The following is a 26,037-nucleotide window of genomic DNA, read 5'->3' on the forward strand; positions in this document are numbered from 1 at the left end:
GACTGATGACACTGATGGGATTTGAACACACAACCTTCTGCTATGGAGTCAGAAGCGCTACCATTGCGCCACAGAGTCACACGAAGCTGTTTGGTGGACCTCTGGTGTGAAGTATGTGCCGGATGATGTAACCGCAGCTGACCCTGAAGCACTTAGCTGTCGGTCTCACTCCAGATGGGCCAGATGTGGTGCATCACAGCGTTGGTGGTATAGTGGTGAGCATAGCTGCCTTCCAAGCAGTTGACCCGGGTTCGATTCCCGGCCAACGCAGCGACCGTTTTCAGGAGACCCAGCAGAGTTACTGGGCTGGAAGCATATCAGTGATGACGTAGAAATAACTACTGAAAAAAGTTCAACACTGCACTTCTAATTTGTGGCCACATACTCTGTGCATGTGTGTAACGTACTCAGATGTTTCCATATCCTACTCCAGGCGTTGGCCTGCCAGATGCAGCTCTTCTCGTGACTGTGTCTGGCTCGCAGATAAATCTTAGCTGACACTTCTTAACTCAGTCAGTAATGAAAAATTCCGCTGAACTTTTAACAAAACAGAAATCCCAGTGTTAAAAATAACAGATTACAGTAATCTTTAAAAAGTAATCAGATTACAGTAATCTTTAAAAAGTAATCAGATTACAGTAATCTTATGAAAGTAATCAGATTACAGTAATCTTTAAAAAGTAATCAGATTACAGTAATCTTTAAAAAGTAATCAGATTACAGCAATATTTTTAAAAAGTAATCAGATTACAGTAATCTTTTTAAAAGTAATCAGATTACAGTAATCTTTAAAAAGTAAGCAGCTTACAGTAATATTTAAAACGTAATCAGAGTGAGAGTACCGACCGACCAATCAGAGCGCAGCTAAAGATCAGCCAATCAGAGAGCAGCTAAAGATCGGCCAATCAGAGTGAGAGTACCGACCGACCAATCAGAGTTCAGCTATAAATCAGCCAATGGTCAGTCTCTAGTCTCACTCAGAGCTATAGAGTATATACAGAGTTACGACACGCTTTGATGTTGCCGCTAGGGCTGTCACGTGGTTCATGTAAGCCTCAATAGTTCCAACGGTTCCAACCAAACGGCAAACTGTCATAGTTTCGTATGGTACAGTGTAAGCTACTGCCAAATGACTAAGCCACAAAACTGAACTGACCACATACTCTGTGCATGTGTGTCACGTACTCAGATGTTCCCATATCCTACTCCAGGCGTTGGCCTGCCAGATGCAGCTCTTCTCGTGACTGTATCTGGCTCGCAGATAAATCTTAGCTGACACTTCTTAACTCGGTCAGTAATTAAAAATTTCGCTGAACTTTTAACAACACAGAAATCCCAGTGTTAAAAATAACAGATTACAGTAATCTTTAAAAAGTAATCAGATTACAGTAATCTTTAAAAAGTAATCAGATTACAGTAATCTTATGAAAGTAATCAGATTACAGTAATCTTTAAAAAGTAATCAGATTACAGTAATCTTTAAAAAGTAATCAGATTACAGCAATATTTTTAAAAAGTAATCAGATTACAGTAATCTTTTTAAAAGTAATCAGATTACAGTAATCTTTAAAAAGTAAGCAGCTTACAGTAATATTTAAAACGTAATCAGAGTGAGAGTACCGACCGACCAATCAGAGCGCAGCTAAAGATCAGCCAATCAGAGAGCAGCTAAAGATCGGCCAATCAGAGTGAGAGTACCGACCGACCAATCAGAGTTCAGCTATAAATCAGCCAATGGTCAGTCTCTAGTCTCACTCAGAGCTATAGAGTATATACAGAGTTACGACACGCTTTGATGTTGCCGCTAGGGCTGTCACGTGGTTCATGTAAGCCTCAATAGTTCCAACGGTTCCAACCAAACGGCAAACTGTCATAGTTTCGTATGGTACAGTGTAAGCTACTGCCAAATGACTAAGCCACAAAACTGAACTGACCACATACTCTGTGCATGTGTGTCACGTACTCAGATGTTCCCATATCCTACTCCAGGCGTTGGCCTGCCAGATGCAGCTCTTCTCGTGACTGTATCTGGCTCGCAGATAAATCTTAGCTGACACTTCTTAACTCGGTCAGTAATTAAAAATTTCGCTGAACTTTTAACAACACAGAAATCCCAGTGTTAAAAATAACAGATTACAGTAATCTTTAAAAAGTAATCAGATTACAGTAATCTTTTTAAAAGTAATCAGATTACAGTAATCTTTAAAAAGTAATCAGATTACAGTAATCTTTTAAAAAGTAATCAGATTACAGTAATCTTTAAAAGTAATCAGATTACAGTAATATTTAAAAAGTAATCAGATTACAGTAATATTTTAAAAAGTAATCAGATTACAGTAATATTTAAAACGTAATCAGAGTGAGAGTACCGACCGACCAATCAGAGCGCAGTTAAAGATCGGCCAATCAGAGTGAGAGTACCGACCGACCAATCAGAGCTCAGCTAAAGATCGGCCAATCAGAGTGAGAGTACCGACCGACCAATCAGAGCGCAGCTAAAGATCGGCCAATCAGAGTGAGAATACAGACCGACCAATCAGAGCTCAGCTAAAGATCGGCCAATCAGAGTGAGATTACAGACTGATGACACTGATGGGATTTGAACACACAACCTTCTGCTATGGAGTCAGAAGCGCTACCATTGCGCCACAGAGTCACACGAAGCTGTTTGGTGGACCTCTGGTGTGAAGTATGTGCCGGATGATGTAACCGCAGCTGACCCTGAAGCACTTAGCTGTCGGTCTCACTCCAGATGGGCCAGATGTGGTGCATCACAGCGTTGGTGGTATAGTGGTGAGCATAGCTGCCTTCCAAGCAGTTGACCCGGGTTCGATTCCCGGCCAACGCAGCGACCGTTTTCAGGAGACCCAGCAGAGTTACTGGGCTGGAAGCATATCAGTGATGACGTAGAAATAACTACTGAAAAAAGTTCAACACTGCACTTCTAATTTGTGGCCACATACTCTGTGCATGTGTGTCACGTACTCAGATGTTTCCATATCCTACTCCAGGCGTTGGCCTGCCAGATGCAGCTCTTCTCGTGACTGTGTCTGGCTCGCAGATAAATCTTAGCTGACACTTCTTAACTCAGTCAGTAATGAAAAATTCCGCTGAACTTTTAACAAAACAGAAATCCCAGTGTTAAAAATAACAGATTACAGTAATCTTTAAAAAGTAATCAGATTACAGTAATCTTTAAAAAGTAATCAGATTACAGTAATCTTATGAAAGTAATCAGATTACAGTAATCTTTAAAAAGTAATCATATTACAGTAATCTTTAAAAAGTAATCAGATTACAGCAATATTTTTAAAAAGTAATCAGATTACAGTAATCTTTTTAAAAGTAATCAGATTACAGTAATCTTTAAAAAGTAAGCAGCTTACAGTAATATTTAAAACGTAATCAGAGTGAGAGTACCGACCGACCAATCAGAGCGCAGCTAAAGATCAGCCAATCAGAGAGCAGCTAAAGATCGGCCAATCAGAGTGAGAGTACCGACCGACCAATCAGAGTTCAGCTATAAATCAGCCAATGGTCAGTCTCTAGTCTCACTCAGAGCTATAGAGTATATACAGAGTTACGACACGCTTTGATGTTGCCGCTAGGGCTGTCACGTGGTTCATGTAAGCCTCAATAGTTCCAACGGTTCCAACCAAACGGCAAACTGTCATAGTTTCGTATGGTACAGTGTAAGCTACTGCCAAATGACTAAGCCACAAAACTGAACTGACCACATACTCTGTGCATGTGTGTCACGTACTCAGATGTTCCCATATCCTACTCCAGGCGTTGGCCTGCCAGATGCAGCTCTTCTCGTGACTGTATCTGGCTCGCAGATAAATCTTAGCTGACACTTCTTAACTCGGTCAGTAATTAAAAATTTCGCTGAACTTTTAACAACACAGAAATCCCAGTGTTAAAAATAACAGATTACAGTAATCTTTAAAAAGTAATCAGATTACAGTAATCTTTTTAAAAGTAATCAGATTACAGTAATCTTTAAAAAGTAATCAGATTACAGTAATCTTTTAAAAAGTAATCAGATTACAGTAATCTTTAAAAGTAATCAGATTACAGTAATATTTAAAAAGTAATCAGATTACAGTAATATTTTAAAAAGTAATCAGATTACAGTAATATTTAAAACGTAATCAGAGTGAGAGTACCGACCGACCAATCAGAGCGCAGTTAAAGATCGGCCAATCAGAGTGAGAGTACCGACCGACCAATCAGAGCTCAGCTAAAGATCGGCCAATCAGAGTGAGAGTACCGACCGACCAATCAGAGCGCAGCTAAAGATCGGCCAATCAGAGTGAGAATACAGACCGACCAATCAGAGCTCAGCTAAAGATCGGCCAATCAGAGTGAGATTACAGACTGATGACACTGATGGGATTTGAACACACAACCTTCTGCTATGGAGTCAGAAGCGCTACCATTGCGCCACAGAGTCACACGAAGCTGTTTGGTGGACCTCTGGTGTGAAGTATGTGCCGGATGATGTAACCGCAGCTGACCCTGAAGCACTTAGCTGTCGGTCTCACTCCAGATGGGCCAGATGTGGTGCATCACAGCGTTGGTGGTATAGTGGTGAGCATAGCTGCCTTCCAAGCAGTTGACCCGGGTTCGATTCCCGGCCAACGCAGCGACCGTTTTCAGGAGACCCAGCAGAGTTACTGGGCTGGAAGCATATCAGTGATGACGTAGAAATAACTACTGAAAAAAGTTCAACACTGCACTTCTAATTTGTGGCCACATACTCTGTGCATGTGTGTCACGTACTCAGATGTTTCCATATCCTACTCCAGGCGTTGGCCTGCCAGATGCAGCTCTTCTCATGACTGTGTCTGGCTCGCAGATAAATCTTAGCTGACACTTCTTAACTCAGTCAGTAATGAAAAATTCCGCTGAACTTTTAACAAAACAGAAATCCCAGTGTTAAAAATAACAGATTACAGTAATCTTTAAAAAGTAATCAGATTACAGTAATCTTTAAAAAGTAATCAGATTACAGTAATCTTATGAAAGTAATCAGATTACAGTAATCTTTAAAAAGTAATCATATTACAGTAATCTTTAAAAAGTAATCAGATTACAGCAATATTTTTAAAAAGTAATCAGATTACAGTAATCTTTTTAAAAGTAATCAGATTACAGTAATCTTTAAAAAGTAAGCAGCTTACAGTAATATTTAAAACGTAATCAGAGTGAGAGTACCGACCGACCAATCAGAGCGCAGCTAAAGATCAGCCAATCAGAGAGCAGCTAAAGATCGGCCAATCAGAGTGAGAGTACCGACCGACCAATCAGAGTTCAGCTATAAATCAGCCAATGGTCAGTCTCTAGTCTCACTCAGAGCTATAGAGTATATACAGAGTTACGACACGCTTTGATGTTGCCGCTAGGGCTGTCACGTGGTTCATGTAAGCCTCAATAGTTCCAACGGTTCCAACCAAACGGCAAACTGTCATAGTTTCGTATGGTACAGTGTAAGCTACTGCCAAATGACTAAGCCACAAAACTGAACTGACCACATACTCTGTGCATGTGTGTCACGTACTCAGATGTTTCCATATCCTACTCCAGGCGTTGGCCTGCCAGATGCAGCTCTTCTCGTGACTGTATCTGGCTCGCAGATAAATCTTAGCTGACACTTCTTAACTCGGTCAGTAATTAAAAATTTCGCTGAACTTTTAACAACACAGAAATCCCAGTGTTAAAAATAACAGATTACAGTAATCTTTAAAAAGTAATCAGATTACAGTAATCTTTTTAAAAGTAATCAGATTACAGTAATCTTTAAAAAGTAATCAGATTACAGTAATCTTTTAAAAAGTAATCAGATTACAGTAATCTTTAAAAGTAATCAGATTACAGTAATATTTAAAAAGTAATCAGATTACAGTAATATTTTAAAAAGTAATCAGATTACAGTAATATTTAAAACGTAATCAGAGTGAGAGTACCGACCGACCAATCAGAGCGCAGTTAAAGATCGGCCAATCAGAGTGAGAGTACCGACCGACCAATCAGAGCTCAGCTAAAGATCGGCCAATCAGAGTGAGAGTACCGACCGACCAATCAGAGCGCAGCTAAAGATCGGCCAATCAGAGTGAGAATACAGACCGACCAATCAGAGCTCAGCTAAAGATCGGCCAATCAGAGTGAGATTACAGACTGATGACACTGATGGGATTTGAACACACAACCTTCTGCTATGGAGTCAGAAGCGCTACCATTGCGCCACAGAGTCACACGAAGCTGTTTGGTGGACCTCTGGTGTGAAGTATGTGCCGGATGATGTAACCGCAGCTGACCCTGAAGCACTTAGCTGTCGGTCTCACTCCAGATGGGCCAGATGTGGTGCATCACAGCGTTGGTGGTATAGTGGTGAGCATAGCTGCCTTCCAAGCAGTTGACCCGGGTTCGATTCCCGGCCAACGCAGCGACCGTTTTCAGGAGACCCAGCAGAGTTACTGGGCTGGAAGCATATCAGTGATGACGTAGAAATAACTACTGAAAAAAGTTCAACACTGCACTTCTAATTTGTGGCCACATACTCTGTGCATGTGTGTCACGTACTCAGATGTTTCCATATCCTACTCCAGGCGTTAGCCTGCCAGATGCAGCTCTTCTCGTGACTGTGTCTGGCTCGCAGATAAATCTTAGCTGACACTTCTTAACTCAGTCAGTAATGAAAAATTCCGCTGAACTTTTAACAAAACAGAAATCCCAGTGTTAAAAATAACAGATTACAGTAATCTTTAAAAAGTAATCAGATTACAGTAATCTTATGAAAGTAATCAGATTACAGTAATCTTTAAAAAGTAATCATATTACAGTAATCTTTAAAAAGTAATAAGATTACAGCAATATTTTTAAAAAGTAATCAGATTACAGTAATCTTTTAAAAAGTAATCAGATTACAGTTATATTTAAAAAGTAATCAGAGTGAGAGTACCGACCGACCAATCAGAGCGCAGTTAAAGATCGGCCAATCAGAGTGAGAGTACCGACCGACCAATCAGAGCTCAGCTAAAGATCGGCCAATCAGAGTGAGAGTACCGACCGACCAATCAGAGCGCAGCTAAAGATCGGCCAATCAGAGTGAGAATACAGACCGACCAATCAGAGCTCAGCTAAAGATCGGCCAATCAGAGTGAGATTACAGACTGATGACACTGATGGGATTTGAACACACAACCTTCTGCTATGGAGTCAGAAGCGCTACCATTGCGCCACAGAGTCACACGAAGCTGTTTGGTGGACCTCTGGTGTGAAGTATGTGCCGGATGATGTAACCGCAGCTGACCCTGAAGCACTTAGCTGTCGGTCTCACTCCAGATGGGCCAGATGTGGTGCATCACAGCGTTGGTGGTATAGTGGTGAGCATAGCTGCCTTCCAAGCAGTTGACCCGGGTTCGATTCCCGGCCAACGCAGCGACCGTTTTCAGGAGACCCAGCAGAGTTACTGGGCTGGAAGCATATCAGTGATGACGTAGAAATAACTACTGAAAAAAGTTCAACACTGCACTTCTAATTTGTGGCCACATACTCTGTGCATGTGTGTCACGTACTCAGATGTTTCCATATCCTACTCCAGGCGTTGGCCTGCCAGATGCAGCTCTTCTCGTGACTGTATCTGGCTCGCAGATAAATCTTAGCTGACACTTCTTAACTCAGTCAGTAATGAAAAATTCCGCTGAACTTTTAACAACACAGAAATCCCAGTGTTAAAAATAACAGATTACAGTAATCTTTAAAGAGTAATCAGATTACAGTAATCTTTAAAAAGTAATCAGATTACAGTAATCTTTTAAAAAGTAATCAGATTACAGTAATCTTTAAAAGTAATCAGATTACAGTAATATTTTAAAAAGTAATCAGATTACAGTAATATTTAAAACGTAATCAGAGTGAGAGTACCGACCGACCAATCAGAGCGCAGTTAAAGATCGGCCAATCAGAGTGAGAGTACCGACCGACCAATCAGAGCTCAGCTAAAGATCGGCCAATCAGAGTGAGAGTACCGACCGACCAATCAGAGCGCAGCTAAAGATCGGCCAATCAGAGTGAGAATACAGACCGACCAATCAGAGCTCAGCTAAAGATCGGCCAATCAGAGTGAGATTACAGACTAATGACACTGATGGGATTTGAACACACAACCTTCTGCTATGGAGTCAGAAGCGCTACCATTGCGCCACAGAGTCACACGAAGCTGTTTGGTGGACCTCTGGTGTGAAGTATGTGCCGGATGATGTAACCGCAGCTGACCCTGAAGCACTTAGCTGTCGGTCTCACTCCAGATGGGCCAGATGTGGTGCATCACAGCGTTGGTGGTATAGTGGTGAGCATAGCTGCCTTCCAAGCAGTTGACCCGGGTTCGATTCCCGGCCAACGCAGCGACCGTTTTCAGGAGACCCAGCAGAGTTACTGGGCTGGAAGCATATCAGTGATGACGTAGAAATAACTACTGAAAAAAGTTCAACACTGCACTTCTAATTTGTGGCCACATACTCTGTGCATGTGTGTAACGTACTCAGATGTTTCCATATCCTACTCCAGGCGTTGGCCTGCCAGATGCAGCTCTTCTCGTGACTGTGTCTGGCTCGCAGATAAATCTTAGCTGACACTTCTTAACTCAGTCAGTAATGAAAAATTCCGCTGAACTTTTAACAAAACAGAAATCCCAGTGTTAAAAATAACAGATTACAGTAATCTTTAAAAAGTAATCAGATTACAGTAATCTTTAAAAAGTAATCAGATTACAGTAATCTTATGAAAGTAATCAGATTACAGTAATCTTTAAAAAGTAATCAGATTACAGTAATCTTTAAAAAGTAATCAGATTACAGCAATATTTTTAAAAAGTAATCAGATTACAGTAATCTTTTTAAAAGTAATCAGATTACAGTAATCTTTAAAAAGTAAGCAGCTTACAGTAATATTTAAAACGTAATCAGAGTGAGAGTACCGACCGACCAATCAGAGCGCAGCTAAAGATCAGCCAATCAGAGAGCAGCTAAAGATCGGCCAATCAGAGTGAGAGTACCGACCGACCAATCAGAGTTCAGCTATAAATCAGCCAATGGTCAGTCTCTAGTCTCACTCAGAGCTATAGAGTATATACAGAGTTACGACACGCTTTGATGTTGCCGCTAGGGCTGTCACGTGGTTCATGTAAGCCTCAATAGTTCCAACGGTTCCAACCAAACGGCAAACTGTCATAGTTTCGTATGGTACAGTGTAAGCTACTGCCAAATGACTAAGCCACAAAACTGAACTGACCACATACTCTGTGCATGTGTGTCACGTACTCAGATGTTCCCATATCCTACTCCAGGCGTTGGCCTGCCAGATGCAGCTCTTCTCGTGACTGTATCTGGCTCGCAGATAAATCTTAGCTGACACTTCTTAACTCGGTCAGTAATTAAAAATTTCGCTGAACTTTTAACAACACAGAAATCCCAGTGTTAAAAATAACAGATTACAGTAATCTTTAAAAAGTAATCAGATTACAGTAATCTTTTTAAAAGTAATCAGATTACAGTAATCTTTTAAAAAGTAATCAGATTACAGTAATCTTTAAAAGTAATCAGATTACAGTAATATTTAAAAAGTAATCAGATTACAGTAATATTTTAAAAAGTAATCAGATTACAGTAATATTTAAAACGTAATCAGAGTGAGAGTACCGACCGACCAATCAGAGCGCAGTTAAAGATCGGCCAATCAGAGTGAGAGTACCGACCGACCAATCAGAGCTCAGCTAAAGATCGGCCAATCAGAGTGAGAGTACCGACCGACCAATCAGAGCGCAGCTAAAGATCGGCCAATCAGAGTGAGAATACAGACCGACCAATCAGAGCTCAGCTAAAGATCGGCCAATCAGAGTGAGATTACAGACTGATGACACTGATGGGATTTGAACACACAACCTTCTGCTATGGAGTCAGAAGCGCTACCATTGCGCCACAGAGTCACACGAAGCTGTTTGGTGGACCTCTGGTGTGAAGTATGTGCCGGATGATGTAACCGCAGCTGACCCTGAAGCACTTAGCTGTCGGTCTCACTCCAGATGGGCCAGATGTGGTGCATCACAGCGTTGGTGGTATAGTGGTGAGCATAGCTGCCTTCCAAGCAGTTGACCCGGGTTCGATTCCCGGCCAACGCAGCGACCGTTATTCAGGAGACCCAGCAGAGTTACTGGGCTGGAAGCATATCAGTGATGACGTAGAAATAACTACTGAAAAAAGTTCAACACTGCACTTCTAATTTGTGGCCACATACTCTGTGCATGTGTGTAACGTACTCAGATGTTTCCATATCCTACTCCAGGCGTTGGCCTGCCAGATGCAGCTCTTCTCGTGACTGTGTCTGGCTCGCAGATAAATCTTAGCTGACACTTCTTAACTCAGTCAGTAATGAAAAATTCCGCTGAACTTTTAACAAAACAGAAATCCCAGTGTTAAAAATAACAGATTACAGTAATCTTTAAAAAGTAATCAGATTACAGTAATCTTTAAAAAGTAATCAGATTACAGTAATCTTATGAAAGTAATCAGATTACAGTAATCTTTAAAAAGTAATCAGATTACAGTAATCTTTAAAAAGTAATCAGATTACAGCAATATTTTTAAAAAGTAATCAGATTACAGTAATCTTTTTAAAAGTAATCAGATTACAGTAATCTTTAAAAAGTAAGCAGCTTACAGTAATATTTAAAACGTAATCAGAGTGAGAGTACCGACCGACCAATCAGAGCGCAGCTAAAGATCAGCCAATCAGAGAGCAGCTAAAGATCGGCCAATCAGAGTGAGAGTACCGACCGACCAATCAGAGTTCAGCTATAAATCAGCCAATGGTCAGTCTCTAGTCTCACTCAGAGCTATAGAGTATATACAGAGTTACGACACGCTTTGATGTTGCCGCTAGGGCTGTCACGTGGTTCATGTAAGCCTCAATAGTTCCAACGGTTCCAACCAAACGGCAAACTGTCATAGTTTCGTATGGTACAGTGTAAGCTACTGCCAAATGACTAAGCCACAAAACTGAACTGACCACATACTCTGTGCATGTGTGTCACGTACTCAGATGTTCCCATATCCTACTCCAGGCGTTGGCCTGCCAGATGCAGCTCTTCTCGTGACTGTATCTGGCTCGCAGATAAATCTTAGCTGACACTTCTTAACTCGGTCAGTAATTAAAAATTTCGCTGAACTTTTAACAACACAGAAATCCCAGTGTTAAAAATAACAGATTACAGTAATCTTTAAAAAGTAATCAGATTACAGTAATCTTTTTAAAAGTAATCAGATTACAGTAATCTTTAAAAAGTAATCAGATTACAGTAATCTTTTAAAAAGTAATCAGATTACAGTAATCTTTAAAAGTAATCAGATTACAGTAATATTTAAAAAGTAATCAGATTACAGTAATATTTTAAAAAGTAATCAGATTACAGTAATATTTAAAACGTAATCAGAGTGAGAGTACCGACCGACCAATCAGAGCGCAGTTAAAGATCGGCCAATCAGAGTGAGAGTACCGACCGACCAATCAGAGCTCAGCTAAAGATCGGCCAATCAGAGTGAGAGTACCGACCGACCAATCAGAGCGCAGCTAAAGATCGGCCAATCAGAGTGAGAATACAGACCGACCAATCAGAGCTCAGCTAAAGATCGGCCAATCAGAGTGAGATTACAGACTGATGACACTGATGGGATTTGAACACACAACCTTCTGCTATGGAGTCAGAAGCGCTACCATTGCGCCACAGAGTCACACGAAGCTGTTTGGTGGACCTCTGGTGTGAAGTATGTGCCGGATGATGTAACCGCAGCTGACCCTGAAGCACTTAGCTGTCGGTCTCACTCCAGATGGGCCAGATGTGGTGCATCACAGCGTTGGTGGTATAGTGGTGAGCATAGCTGCCTTCCAAGCAGTTGACCCGGGTTCGATTCCCGGCCAACGCAGCGACCGTTTTCAGGAGACCCAGCAGAGTTACTGGGCTGGAAGCATATCAGTGATGACGTAGAAATAACTACTGAAAAAAGTTCAACACTGCACTTCTAATTTGTGGCCACATACTCTGTGCATGTGTGTAACGTACTCAGATGTTTCCATATCCTACTCCAGGCGTTGGCCTGCCAGATGCAGCTCTTCTCGTGACTGTGTCTGGCTCGCAGATAAATCTTAGCTGACACTTCTTAACTCAGTCAGTAATGAAAAATTCCGCTGAACTTTTAACAAAACAGAAATCCCAGTGTTAAAAATAACAGATTACAGTAATCTTTAAAAAGTAATCAGATTACAGTAATCTTTAAAAAGTAATCAGATTACAGTAATCTTATGAAAGTAATCAGATTACAGTAATCTTTAAAAAGTAATCAGATTACAGTAATCTTTAAAAAGTAATCAGATTACAGCAATATTTTTAAAAAGTAATCAGATTACAGTAATCTTTTTAAAAGTAATCAGATTACAGTAATCTTTAAAAAGTAAGCAGCTTACAGTAATATTTAAAACGTAATCAGAGTGAGAGTACCGACCGACCAATCAGAGCGCAGCTAAAGATCAGCCAATCAGAGAGCAGCTAAAGATCGGCCAATCAGAGTGAGAGTACCGACCGACCAATCAGAGTTCAGCTATAAATCAGCCAATGGTCAGTCTCTAGTCTCACTCAGAGCTATAGAGTATATACAGAGTTACGACACGCTTTGATGTTGCCGCTAGGGCTGTCACGTGGTTCATGTAAGCCTCAATAGTTCCAACGGTTCCAACCAAACGGCAAACTGTCATAGTTTCGTATGGTACAGTGTAAGCTACTGCCAAATGACTAAGCCACAAAACTGAACTGACCACATACTCTGTGCATGTGTGTCACGTACTCAGATGTTCCCATATCCTACTCCAGGCGTTGGCCTGCCAGATGCAGCTCTTCTCGTGACTGTATCTGGCTCGCAGATAAATCTTAGCTGACACTTCTTAACTCGGTCAGTAATTAAAAATTTCGCTGAACTTTTAACAACACAGAAATCCCAGTGTTAAAAATAACAGATTACAGTAATCTTTAAAAAGTAATCAGATTACAGTAATCTTTTTTAAAGTAATCAGATTACAGTAATCTTTAAAAAGTAATCAGATTACAGTAATCTTTTAAAAAGTAATCAGATTACAGTAATCTTTAAAAGTAATCAGATTACAGTAATATTTAAAAAGTAATCAGATTACAGTAATATTTTAAAAAGTAATCAGATTACAGTAATATTTAAAACGTAATCAGAGTGAGAGTACCGACCGACCAATCAGAGCGCAGTTAAAGATCGGCCAATCAGAGTGAGAGTACCGACCGACCAATCAGAGCTCAGCTAAAGATCGGCCAATCAGAGTGAGAGTACCGACCGACCAATCAGAGCGCAGCTAAAGATCGGCCAATCAGAGTGAGAATACAGACCGACCAATCAGAGCTCAGCTAAAGATCGGCCAATCAGAGTGAGATTACAGACTGATGACACTGATGGGATTTGAACACACAACCTTCTGCTATGGAGTCAGAAGCGCTACCATTGCGCCACAGAGTCACACGAAGCTGTTTGGTGGACCTCTGGTGTGAAGTATGTGCCGGATGATGTAACCGCAGCTGACCCTGAAGCACTTAGCTGTCGGTCTCACTCCAGATGGGCCAGATGTGGTGCATCACAGCGTTGGTGGTATAGTGGTGAGCATAGCTGCCTTCCAAGCAGTTGACCCGGGTTCGATTCCCGGCCAACGCAGCGACCGTTTTCAGGAGACCCAGCAGAGTTACTGGGCTGGAAGCATATCAGTGATGACGTAGAAATAACTACTGAAAAAAGTTCAACACTGCACTTCTAATTTGTGGCCACATACTCTGTGCATGTGTGTCACGTACTCAGATGTTTCCATATCCTACTCCAGGCGTTGGCCTGCCAGATGCAGCTCTTCTCGTGACTGTGTCTGGCTCGCAGATAAATCTTAGCTGACACTTCTTAACTCAGTCAGTAATGAAAAATTCCGCTGAACTTTTAACAAAACAGAAATCCCAGTGTTAAAAATAACAGATTACAGTAATCTTTAAAAAGTAATCAGATTACAGTAATCTTTAAAAAGTAATCAGATTACAGTAATCTTATGAAAGTAATCAGATTACAGTAATCTTTAAAAAGTAATCATATTACAGTAATCTTTAAAAAGTAATCAGATTACAGCAATATTTTTAAAAAGTAATCAGATTACAGTAATCTTTTTAAAAGTAATCAGATTACAGTAATCTTTAAAAAGTAAGCAGCTTACAGTAATATTTAAAACGTAATCAGAGTGAGAGTACCGACCGACCAATCAGAGCGCAGCTAAAGATCAGCCAATCAGAGAGCAGCTAAAGATCGGCCAATCAGAGTGAGAGTACCGACCGACCAATCAGAGTTCAGCTATAAATCAGCCAATGGTCAGTCTCTAGTCTCACTCAGAGCTATAGAGTATATACAGAGTTACGACACGCTTTGATGTTGCCGCTAGGGCTGTCACGTGGTTCATGTAAGCCTCAATAGTTCCAACGGTTCCAACCAAACGGCAAACTGTCATAGTTTCGTATGGTACAGTGTAAGCTACTGCCAAATGACTAAGCCACAAAACTGAACTGACCACATACTCTGTGCATGTGTGTCACGTACTCAGATGTTCCCATATCCTACTCCAGGCGTTGGCCTGCCAGATGCAGCTCTTCTCGTGACTGTATCTGGCTCGCAGATAAATCTTAGCTGACACTTCTTAACTCGGTCAGTAATTAAAAATTTCGCTGAACTTTTAACAACACAGAAATCCCAGTGTTAAAAATAACAGATTACAGTAATCTTTAAAAAGTAATCAGATTACAGTAATCTTTTTAAAAGTAATCAGATTACAGTAATCTTTAAAAAGTAATCAGATTACAGTAATCTTTTAAAAAGTAATCAGATTACAGTAATCTTTAAAAGTAATCAGATTACAGTAATATTTAAAAAGTAATCAGATTACAGTAATATTTTAAAAAGTAATCAGATTACAGTAATATTTAAAACGTAATCAGAGTGAGAGTACCGACCGACCAATCAGAGCGCAGTTAAAGATCGGCCAATCAGAGTGAGAGTACCGACCGACCAATCAGAGCTCAGCTAAAGATCGGCCAATCAGAGTGAGAGTACCGACCGACCAATCAGAGCGCAGCTAAAGATCGGCCAATCAGAGTGAGAATACAGACCGACCAATCAGAGCTCAGCTAAAGATCGGCCAATCAGAGTGAGATTACAGACTGATGACACTGATGGGATTTGAACACACAACCTTCTGCTATGGAGTCAGAAGCGCTACCATTGCGCCACAGAGTCACACGAAGCTGTTTGGTGGACCTCTGGTGTGAAGTATGTGCCGGATGATGTAACCGCAGCTGACCCTGAAGCACTTAGCTGTCGGTCTCACTCCAGATGGGCCAGATGTGGTGCATCACAGTTGGTGGTATAGTGGTGAGCATAGCTGCCTTCCAAGCAGTTGACCCGGGTTCGATTCCCGGCCAACGCAGCGACCGTTTTCAGGAGACCCAGCAGAGTTACTGGGCTGGAAGCATATCAGTGATGACGTAGAAATAACTACTGAAAAAAGTTCAACACTGCACTTCTAATTTGTGGCCACATACTCTGTGCATGTGTGTCACGTACTCAGATGTTTCCATATCCTACTCCAGGCGTTGGCCTGCCAGATGCAGCTCTTCTCGTGACTGTGTCTGGCTCGCAGATAAATCTTAGCTGACACTTCTTAACTCAGTCAGTAATGAAAAATTCCGCTGAACTTTTAACAAAACAGAAATCCCAGTGTTAAAAATAACAGATTACAGTAATCTTTAAAAAGTAATCAGATTACAGTAATCTTTAAAAAGTAATCAGATTACAGTAATCTTATGAAAGTAATCAGATTACAGTAATCTTTAAAAAGTAATCATATTACAGTAATCTTTAAAAAGTAATCAGATTACAGCAATATTTTTAAAAAGTAATCAGATTACAGTAATCTTTTTAAAAGTAATCAGATTACAGTAATCTTTAAAAAGTAAGCAGCTTACAGTAATATTTAAAACGTAATCAGAGTGAGAGTACCGACCGACCAATCAGAGCGCAGCTAAAGATCAGCCAATCAGAGAGCAGCTAAAGATCGGCCAATCAGAGTGAGAGTACCGACCGACCAATCAGAGTTCAGCTATAAATCAGCCAATGGTCAGTCTCTAGTCTCACTCAGAGCTATAGAGTATATACAGAGTTACGACACGCTTTGATGTTGCCGCTAGGGCTGTCACGTGGTTCATGTAAGCCTCAATAGTTCCAACGGTTCCAACCAAACGGCAAACTGTCATAGTTTCGTATGGTACAGTGTAAGCTACTGCCAAATGACTAAGCCACAAAACTGAACTGACCACATACTCTGTGCATGTGTGTCACGTACTCAGATGTTCCCATATCCTACTCCAGGCGTTGGCCTGCCAGATGCAGCTCTTCTCGTGACTGTATCTGGCTCGCAGATAAATCTTAGCTGACACTTCTTAACTCGGTCAGTAATTAAAAATTTCGCTGAACTTTTAACAACACAGAAATCCCAGTGTTAAAAATAACAGATTACAGTAATCTTTAAAAAGTAATCAGATTACAGTAATCTTTTTAAAAGTAATCAGATTACAGTAATCTTTAAAAAGTAATCAGATTACAGTAATCTTTTAAAAAGTAATCAGATTACAGTAATCTTTAAAAGTAATCAGATTACAGTAATATTTAAAAAGTAATCAGATTACAGTAATATTTTAAAAAGTAATCAGATTACAGTAATATTTAAAACGTAATCAGAGTGAGAGTACCGACCGACCAATCAGAGCGCAGTTAAAGATCGGCCAATCAGAGTGAGAGTACCGACCGACCAATCAGAGCTCAGCTAAAGATCGGCCAATCAGAGTGAGAGTACCGACCGACCAATCAGAGCGCAGCTAAAGATCGGCCAATCAGAGTGAGAATACAGACCGACCAATCAGAGCTCAGCTAAAGATCGGCCAATCAGAGTGAGATTACAGACTGATGACACTGATGGGATTTGAACACACAACCTTCTGCTATGGAGTCAGAAGCGCTACCATTGCGCCACAGAGTCACACGAAGCTGTTTGGTGGACCTCTGGTGTGAAGTATGTGCCGGATGATGTAACCGCAGCTGACCCTGAAGCACTTAGCTGTCGGTCTCACTCCAGATGGGCCAGATGTGGTGCATCACAGCGTTGGTGGTATAGTGGTGAGCATAGCTGCCTTCCAAGCAGTTGACCCGGGTTCGATTCCCGGCCAACGCAGCGACCGTTTTCAGGAGACCCAGCAGAGTTACTGGGCTGGAAGCATATCAGTGATGACGTAGAAATAACTACTGAAAAAAGTTCAACACTGCACTTCTAATTTGTGGCCACATACTCTGTGCATGTGTGTCACGTACTCAGATGTTTCCATATCCTACTCCAGGCGTTAGCCTGCCAGATGCAGCTCTTCTCGTGACTGTGTCTGGCTCGCAGATAAATCTTAGCTGACACTTCTTAACTCAGTCAGTAATGAAAAATTCCGCTGAACTTTTAACAAAACAGAAATCCCAGTGTTAAAAATAACAGATTACAGTAATCTTTAAAAAGTAATCAGATTACAGTAATCTTATGAAAGTAATCAGATTACAGTAATCTTTAAAAAGTAATCATATTACAGTAATCTTTAAAAAGTAATCAGATTACAGCAATATTTTTAAAAAGTAATCAGATTACAGTAATCTTTTAAAAAGTAATCAGATTACAGTTATATTTAAAAAGTAATCAGAGTGAGAGTACCGACCGACCAATCAGAGCGCAGTTAAAGATCGGCCAATCAGAGTGAGAGTACCGACCGACCAATCAGAGCTCAGCTAAAGATCGGCCAATCAGAGTGAGAGTACCGACCGACCAATCAGAGCGCAGCTAAAGATCGGCCAATCAGAGTGAGAATACAGACCGACCAATCAGAGCTCAGCTAAAGATCGGCCAATCAGAGTGAGATTACAGACTGATGACACTGATGGGATTTGAACACACAACCTTCTGCTATGGAGTCAGAAGCGCTACCATTGCGCCACAGAGTCACACGAAGCTGTTTGGTGGACCTCTGGTGTGAAGTATGTGCCGGATGATGTAACCGCAGCTGACCCTGAAGCACTTAGCTGTCGGTCTCACTCCAGATGGGCCAGATGTGGTGCATCACAGCGTTGGTGGTATAGTGGTGAGCATAGCTGCCTTCCAAGCAGTTGACCCGGGTTCGATTCCCGGCCAACGCAGCGACCGTTTTCAGGAGACCCAGCAGAGTTACTGGGCTGGAAGCATATCAGTGATGACGTAGAAATAACTACTGAAAAAAGTTCAACACTGCACTTCTAATTTTTGGCCACATACTCTGTGCATGTGTGTCACGTACTCAGATGTTTCCATATCCTACTCCAGGCGTTGGCCTGCCAGATGCAGCTCTTCTCGTGACTGTATCTGGCTCGCAGATAAATCTTAGCTGACACTTCTTAACTCAGTCAGTAATGAAAAATTCCGCTGAACTTTTAACAACACAGAAATCCCAGTGTTAAAAATAACAGATTACAGTAATCTTTAAAAAGTAATCAGATTACAGTAATCTTTAAAAAGTAATCAGATTACAGTAATCTTTTTAAAAGTAATCAGATTACAGTAATCTTTAAAAAGTAATCAGATTACAGTAATCTTTTAAAAAGTAATCAGATTACAGTAATCTTTAAAAAGTAATCAGATTACAGTAATATTTAAAAAGTAATCAGATTACAGTAATATTTTAAAAAGTAATCAGATTACAGTTATATTTAAAACGTAATCAGAGTGAGAGTACCGACCGACCAATCAGAGCGCAGCTAAAGATCAGCCAATCAGAGAGCAGCTAAAGATCGGCCAATCAGAGTGAGAGTACCGACCGACCAATCAGAGTTCAGCTATAAATCAGCCAATGGTCAGTCTCTAGTCTCACTCAGAGCTATAGAGTATATACAGAGTTACGACACGCTTTGATGTTGCCGCTAGGGCTGTCACGTGGTTCATGTAAGCCTCAATAGTTCCAACGGTTCCAACCAAACGGCAAACTGTCATAGTTTCGTATGGTACAGTGTAAGCTACTGCCAAATGACTAAGCCACAAAACTGAACTGACCACATACTCTGTGCATGTGTGTCACGTACTCAGATGTTCCCATATCCTACTCCAGGCGTTGGCCTGCCAGATGCAGCTCTTCTCGTGACTGTATCTGGCTCGCAGATAAATCTTAGCTGACACTTCTTAACTCGGTCAGTAATTAAAAATTTCGCTGAACTTTTAACAACACAGAAATCCCAGTGTTAAAAATAACAGATTACAGTAATCTTTAAAAAGTAATCAGATTACAGTAATCTTTTTAAAAGTAATCAGATTACAGTAATCTTTAAAAAGTAATCAGATTACAGTAATCTTTTAAAAAGTAATCAGATTACAGTAATCTTTAAAAGTAATCAGATTACAGTAATATTTAAAAAGTAATCAGATTACAGTAATATTTTAAAAAGTAATCAGATTACAGTAATATTTAAAACGTAATCAGAGTGAGAGTACCGACCGACCAATCAGAGCGCAGTTAAAGATCGGCCAATCAGAGTGAGAGTACCGACCGACCAATCAGAGCTCAGCTAAAGATCGGCCAATCAGAGTGAGAGTACCGACCGACCAATCAGAGCGCAGCTAAAGATCGGCCAATCAGAGTGAGAATACAGACCGACCAATCAGAGCTCAGCTAAAGATCGGCCAATCAGAGTGAGATTACAGACTGATGACACTGATGGGATTTGAACACACAACCTTCTGCTATGGAGTCAGAAGCGCTACCATTGCGCCACAGAGTCACACGAAGCTGTTTGGTGGACCTCTGGTGTGAAGTATGTGCCGGATGATGTAACCGCAGCTGACCCTGAAGCACTTAGCTGTCGGTCTCACTCCAGATGGGCCAGATGTGGTGCATCACAGCGTTGGTGGTATAGTGGTGAGCATAGCTGCCTTCCAAGCAGTTGACCCGGGTTCGATTCCCGGCCAACGCAGCGACCGTTTTCAGGAGACCCAGCAGAGTTACTGGGCTGGAAGCATATCAGTGATGACGTAGAAATAACTACTGAAAAAAGTTCAACACTGCACTTCTAATTTGTGGCCACATACTCTGTGCATGTGTGTCACGTACTCAGATGTTTCCATATCCTACTCCAGGCGTTAGCCTGCCAGATGCAGCTCTTCTCGTGACTGTGTCTGGCTCGCAGATAAATCTTAGCTGACACTTCTTAACTCAGTCAGTAATGAAAAATTCCGCTGAACTTTTAACAAAACAGAAATCCCAGTGTTAAAAATAACAGATTACAGTAATCTTTAAAAAGTAATCAGATTACAGTAATCTTATGAAAGTAATCAGATTACAGTAATCTTTAAAAAGTAATCATATTACAGTAATCTTTAAAAAGTAATCAGATTACAGCAATATTTTTAAAAAGTAATCAGATTACAGTAATCTTTTAAAAAGTAATCAGATTACAGTTATATTTAAAAAGTAATCAGAGTGAGAGTACCGACCGACCAATCAGAGCGCAGTTAAAGATCGGCCAATCAGAGTGAGAGTACCGACCGACCAATCAGAGCTCAGCTAAAGATCGGCCAATCAGAGTGAGAGTACCGACCGACCAATCAGAGCGCAGCTAAAGATCGGCCAATCAGAGTGAGAATACAGACCGACCAATCAGAGCTCAGCTAAAGATCGGCCAATCAGAGTGAGATTACAGACTGATGACACTGATGGGATTTGAACACACAACCTTCTGCTATGGAGTCAGAAGCGCTACCATTGCGCCACAGAGTCACACGAAGCTGTTTGGTGGACCTCTGGTGTGAAGTATGTGCCGGATGATGTAACCGCAGCTGACCCTGAAGCACTTAGCTGTCGGTCTCACTCCAGATGGGCCAGATGTGGTGCATCACAGCGTTGGTGGTATAGTGGTGAGCATAGCTGCCTTCCAAGCAGTTGACCCGGGTTCGATTCCCGGCCAACGCAGCGACCGTTTTCAGGAGACCCAGCAGAGTTACTGGGCTGGAAGCATATCAGTGATGACGTAGAAATAACTACTGAAAAAAGTTCAACACTGCACTTCTAATTTGTGGCCACATACTCTGTGCATGTGTGTCACGTACTCAGATGTTTCCATATCCTACTCCAGGCGTTGGCCTGCCAGATGCAGCTCTTCTCGTGACTGTATCTGGCTCGCAGATAAATCTTAGCTGACACTTCTTAACTCAGTCAGTAATGAAAAATTCCGCTGAACTTTTAACAACACAGAAATCCCAGTGTTAAAAATAACAGATTACAGTAATCTTTAAAGAGTAATCAGATTACAGTAATCTTTAAAAAGTAATCAGATTACAGTAATCTTTTAAAAAGTAATCAGATTACAGTAATCTTTAAAAGTAATCAGATTACAGTAATATTTTAAAAAGTAATCAGATTACAGTAATATTTAAAACGTAATCAGAGTGAGAGTACCGACCGACCAATCAGAGCGCAGTTAAAGATCGGCCAATCAGAGTGAGAGTACCGACCGACCAATCAGAGCTCAGCTAAAGATCGGCCAATCAGAGTGAGAGTACCGACCGACCAATCAGAGCGCAGCTAAAGATCGGCCAATCAGAGTGAGAATACAGACCGACCAATCAGAGCTCAGCTAAAGATCGGCCAATCAGAGTGAGATTACAGACTAATGACACTGATGGGATTTGAACACACAACCTTCTGCTATGGAGTCAGAAGCGCTACCATTGCGCCACAGAGTCACACGAAGCTGTTTGGTGGACCTCTGGTGTGAAGTATGTGCCGGATGATGTAACCGCAGCTGACCCTGAAGCACTTAGCTGTCGGTCTCACTCCAGATGGGCCAGATGTGGTGCATCACAGCGTTGGTGGTATAGTGGTGAGCATAGCTGCCTTCCAAGCAGTTGACCCGGGTTCGATTCCCGGCCAACGCAGCGACCGTTTTCAGGAGACCCAGCAGAGTTACTGGGCTGGAAGCATATCAGTGATGACGTAGAAATAACTACTGAAAAAAGTTCAACACTGCACTTCTAATTTGTGGCCACATACTCTGTGCATGTGTGTAACGTACTCAGATGTTTCCATATCCTACTCCAGGCGTTGGCCTGCCAGATGCAGCTCTTCTCGTGACTGTGTCTGGCTCGCAGATAAATCTTAGCTGACACTTCTTAACTCAGTCAGTAATGAAAAATTCCGCTGAACTTTTAACAAAACAGAAATCCCAGTGTTAAAAATAACAGATTACAGTAATCTTTAAAAAGTAATCAGATTACAGTAATCTTTAAAAAGTAATCAGATTACAGTAATCTTATGAAAGTAATCAGATTACAGTAATCTTTAAAAAGTAATCAGATTACAGTAATCTTTAAAAAGTAATCAGATTACAGCAATATTTTTAAAAAGTAATCAGATTACAGTAATCTTTTTAAAAGTAATCAGATTACAGTAATCTTTAAAAAGTAAGCAGCTTACAGTAATATTTAAAACGTAATCAGAGTGAGAGTACCGACCGACCAATCAGAGCGCAGCTAAAGATCAGCCAATCAGAGAGCAGCTAAAGATCGGCCAATCAGAGTGAGAGTACCGACCGACCAATCAGAGTTCAGCTATAAATCAGCCAATGGTCAGTCTCTAGTCTCACTCAGAGCTATAGAGTATATACAGAGTTACGACACGCTTTGATGTTGCCGCTAGGGCTGTCACGTGGTTCATGTAAGCCTCAATAGTTCCAACGGTTCCAACCAAACGGCAAACTGTCATAGTTTCGTATGGTACAGTGTAAGCTACTGCCAAATGACTAAGCCACAAAACTGAACTGACCACATACTCTGTGCATGTGTGTCACGTACTCAGATGTTCCCATATCCTACTCCAGGCGTTGGCCTGCCAGATGCAGCTCTTCTCGTGACTGTATCTGGCTCGCAGATAAATCTTAGCTGACACTTCTTAACTCGGTCAGTAATTAAAAATTTCGCTGAACTTTTAACAACACAGAAATCCCAGTGTTAAAAATAACAGATTACAGTAATCTTTAAAAAGTAATCAGATTACAGTAATCTTTTTAAAAGTAATCAGATTACAGTAATCTTTTAAAAAGTAATCAGATTACAGTAATCTTTAAAAGTAATCAGATTACAGTAATATTTAAAAAGTAATCAGATTACAGTAATATTTTAAAAAGTAATCAGATTACAGTAATATTTAAAACGTAATCAGAGTGAGAGTACCGACCGACCAATCAGAGCGCAGTTAAAGATCGGCCAATCAGAGTGAGAGTACCGACCGACCAATCAGAGCTCAGCTAAAGATCGGCCAATCAGAGTGAGAGTACCGACCGACCAATCAGAGCGCAGCTAAAGATCGGCCAATCAGAGTGAGAATACAGACCGACCAATCAGAGCTCAGCTAAAGATCGGCCAATCAGAGTGAGATTACAGACTGATGACACTGATGGGATTTGAACACACAACCTTCTGCTATGGAGTCAGAAGCGCTACCATTGCGCCACAGAGTCACACGAAGCTGTTTGGTGGACCTCTGGTGTGAAGTATGTGCCGGATGATGTAACCGCAGCTGACCCTGAAGCACTTAGCTGTCGGTCTCACTCCAGATGGGCCAGATGTGGTGCATCACAGCGTTGGTGGTATAGTGGTGAGCATAGCTGCCTTCCAAGCAGTTGACCCGGGTTCGATTCCCGGCCAACGCAGCGACCGTTATTCAGGAGACCCAGCAGAGTTACTGGGCTGGAAGCATATCAGTGATGACGTAGAAATAACTACTGAAAAAAGTTCAACACTGCACTTCTAATTTGTGGCCACATACTCTGTGCATGTGTGTAACGTACTCAGATGTTTCCATATCCTACTCCAGGCGTTGGCCTGCCAGATGCAGCTCTTCTCGTGACTGTGTCTGGCTCGCAGATAAATCTTAGCTGACACTTCTTAACTCAGTCAGTAATGAAAAATTCCGCTGAACTTTTAACAAAACAGAAATCCCAGTGTTAAAAATAACAGATTACAGTAATCTTTAAAAAGTAATCAGATTACAGTAATCTTTAAAAAGTAATCAGATTACAGTAATCTTATGAAAGTAATCAGATTACAGTAATCTTTAAAAAGTAATCAGATTACAGTAATCTTTAAAAAGTAATCAGATTACAGCAATATTTTTAAAAAGTAATCAGATTACAGTAATCTTTTTAAAAGTAATCAGATTACAGTAATCTTTAAAAAGTAAGCAGCTTACAGTAATATTTAAAACGTAATCAGAGTGAGAGTACCGACCGACCAATCAGAGCGCAGCTAAAGATCAGCCAATCAGAGAGCAGCTAAAGATCGGCCAATCAGAGTGAGAGTACCGACCGACCAATCAGAGTTCAGCTATAAATCAGCCAATGGTCAGTCTCTAGTCTCACTCAGAGCTATAGAGTATATACAGAGTTACGACACGCTTTGATGTTGCCGCTAGGGCTGTCACGTGGTTCATGTAAGCCTCAATAGTTCCAACGGTTCCAACCAAACGGCAAACTGTCATAGTTTCGTATGGTACAGTGTAAGCTACTGCCAAATGACTAAGCCACAAAACTGAACTGACCACATACTCTGTGCATGTGTGTCACGTACTCAGATGTTCCCATATCCTACTCCAGGCGTTGGCCTGCCAGATGCAGCTCTTCTCGTGACTGTATCTGGCTCGCAGATAAATCTTAGCTGACACTTCTTAACTCGGTCAGTAATTAAAAATTTCGCTGAACTTTTAACAACACAGAAATCCCAGTGTTAAAAATAACAGATTACAGTAATCTTTAAAAAGTAATCAGATTACAGTAATCTTTTTAAAAGTAATCAGATTACAGTAATCTTTAAAAAGTAATCAGATTACAGTAATCTTTAAAAGTAATCAGATTACAGTAATATTTAAAAAGTAATCAGATTACAGTAATATTTTAAAAAGTAATCAGATTACAGTAATATTTAAAACGTAATCAGAGTGAGAGTACCGACCGACCAATCAGAGCGCAGTTAAAGATCGGCCAATCAGAGTGAGAGTACCGACCGACCAATCAGAGCTCAGCTAAAGATCGGCCAATCAGAGTGAGAGTACCGACCGACCAATCAGAGCGCAGCTAAAGATCGGCCAATCAGAGTGAGAATACAGACCGACCAATCAGAGCTCAGCTAAAGATCGGCCAATCAGAGTGAGATTACAGACTGATGACACTGATGGGATTTGAACACACAACCTTCTGCTATGGAGTCAGAAGCGCTACCATTGCGCCACAGAGTCACACGAAGCTGTTTGGTGGACCTCTGGTGTGAAGTATGTGCCGGATGATGTAACCGCAGCTGACCCTGAAGCACTTAGCTGTCGGTCTCACTCCAGATGGGCCAGATGTGGTGCATCACAGCGTTGGTGGTATAGTGGTGAGCATAGCTGCCTTCCAAGCAGTTGACCCGGGTTCGATTCCCGGCCAACGCAGCGACCGTTTTCAGGAGACCCAGCAGAGTTACTGGGCTGGAAGCATATCAGTGATGACGTAGAAATAACTACTGAAAAAAGTTCAACACTGCACTTCTAATTTGTGGCCACATACTCTGTGCATGTGTGTCACGTACTCAGATGTTTCCATATCCTACTCCAGGCGTTGGCCTGCCAGATGCAGCTCTTCTCGTGACTGTGTCTGGCTCGCAGATAAATCTTAGCTGACACTTCTTAACTCAGTCAGTAATGAAAAATTCCGCTGAACTTTTAACAAAACAGAAATCCCAGTGTTAAAAATAACAGATTACAGTAATCTTTAAAAAGTAATCAGATTACAGTAATCTTTAAAAAGTAAT

General features: G+C 41.1%; 1 protein-coding gene and 17 non-coding genes across 18 annotated transcripts in view; 17 read left to right on the forward strand and 1 right to left on the reverse strand.

Moving 5' to 3' along the window:
- Window positions 1–26,037, reverse strand: part of LOC140277470 (polyunsaturated fatty acid lipoxygenase ALOX12-like) — a 124,472-nt gene that overhangs the window by 8,145 nt on the left and 90,290 nt on the right. The window lies entirely within an intron of this gene.
- trnag-ucc (transfer RNA glycine (anticodon UCC)) lies at window positions 199–270 on the forward strand. Its single transcript has one exon. It is a non-coding gene; the product is annotated as a tRNA-Gly (tRNA).
- Window positions 2,777–2,848, forward strand: trnag-ucc (transfer RNA glycine (anticodon UCC)). The gene has a single exon. It is a non-coding gene; the product is annotated as a tRNA-Gly (tRNA).
- On the forward strand, window positions 4,577–4,648 carry trnag-ucc (transfer RNA glycine (anticodon UCC)). The gene has a single exon. It is a non-coding gene; the product is annotated as a tRNA-Gly (tRNA).
- Window positions 6,377–6,448, forward strand: trnag-ucc (transfer RNA glycine (anticodon UCC)). Its single transcript has one exon. It is a non-coding gene; the product is annotated as a tRNA-Gly (tRNA).
- On the forward strand, window positions 7,372–7,443 carry trnag-ucc (transfer RNA glycine (anticodon UCC)). The gene has a single exon. It is a non-coding gene; the product is annotated as a tRNA-Gly (tRNA).
- Window positions 8,337–8,408, forward strand: trnag-ucc (transfer RNA glycine (anticodon UCC)). Its single transcript has one exon. It is a non-coding gene; the product is annotated as a tRNA-Gly (tRNA).
- trnag-ucc (transfer RNA glycine (anticodon UCC)) lies at window positions 10,109–10,180 on the forward strand. Its single transcript has one exon. It is a non-coding gene; the product is annotated as a tRNA-Gly (tRNA).
- trnag-ucc (transfer RNA glycine (anticodon UCC)) lies at window positions 11,910–11,981 on the forward strand. Its single transcript has one exon. It is a non-coding gene; the product is annotated as a tRNA-Gly (tRNA).
- Window positions 13,710–13,781, forward strand: trnag-ucc (transfer RNA glycine (anticodon UCC)). The gene has a single exon. It is a non-coding gene; the product is annotated as a tRNA-Gly (tRNA).
- On the forward strand, window positions 15,507–15,579 carry trnag-ucc (transfer RNA glycine (anticodon UCC)). The gene has a single exon. It is a non-coding gene; the product is annotated as a tRNA-Gly (tRNA).
- On the forward strand, window positions 17,308–17,379 carry trnag-ucc (transfer RNA glycine (anticodon UCC)). The gene has a single exon. It is a non-coding gene; the product is annotated as a tRNA-Gly (tRNA).
- On the forward strand, window positions 18,303–18,374 carry trnag-ucc (transfer RNA glycine (anticodon UCC)). The gene has a single exon. It is a non-coding gene; the product is annotated as a tRNA-Gly (tRNA).
- trnag-ucc (transfer RNA glycine (anticodon UCC)) lies at window positions 20,103–20,174 on the forward strand. Its single transcript has one exon. It is a non-coding gene; the product is annotated as a tRNA-Gly (tRNA).
- On the forward strand, window positions 21,098–21,169 carry trnag-ucc (transfer RNA glycine (anticodon UCC)). The gene has a single exon. It is a non-coding gene; the product is annotated as a tRNA-Gly (tRNA).
- trnag-ucc (transfer RNA glycine (anticodon UCC)) lies at window positions 22,063–22,134 on the forward strand. Its single transcript has one exon. It is a non-coding gene; the product is annotated as a tRNA-Gly (tRNA).
- trnag-ucc (transfer RNA glycine (anticodon UCC)) lies at window positions 23,835–23,906 on the forward strand. Its single transcript has one exon. It is a non-coding gene; the product is annotated as a tRNA-Gly (tRNA).
- On the forward strand, window positions 25,607–25,678 carry trnag-ucc (transfer RNA glycine (anticodon UCC)). The gene has a single exon. It is a non-coding gene; the product is annotated as a tRNA-Gly (tRNA).

Source organism: Leuresthes tenuis, unplaced genomic scaffold, assembly GCF_036924035.1.
Source record: "Leuresthes tenuis unplaced genomic scaffold, fLeuTen1.0.hap1 SCAF_19, whole genome shotgun sequence".
NCBI classification, from domain to species: Eukaryota; Metazoa; Chordata; class Actinopteri; order Atheriniformes; family Atherinopsidae; genus Leuresthes; species Leuresthes tenuis.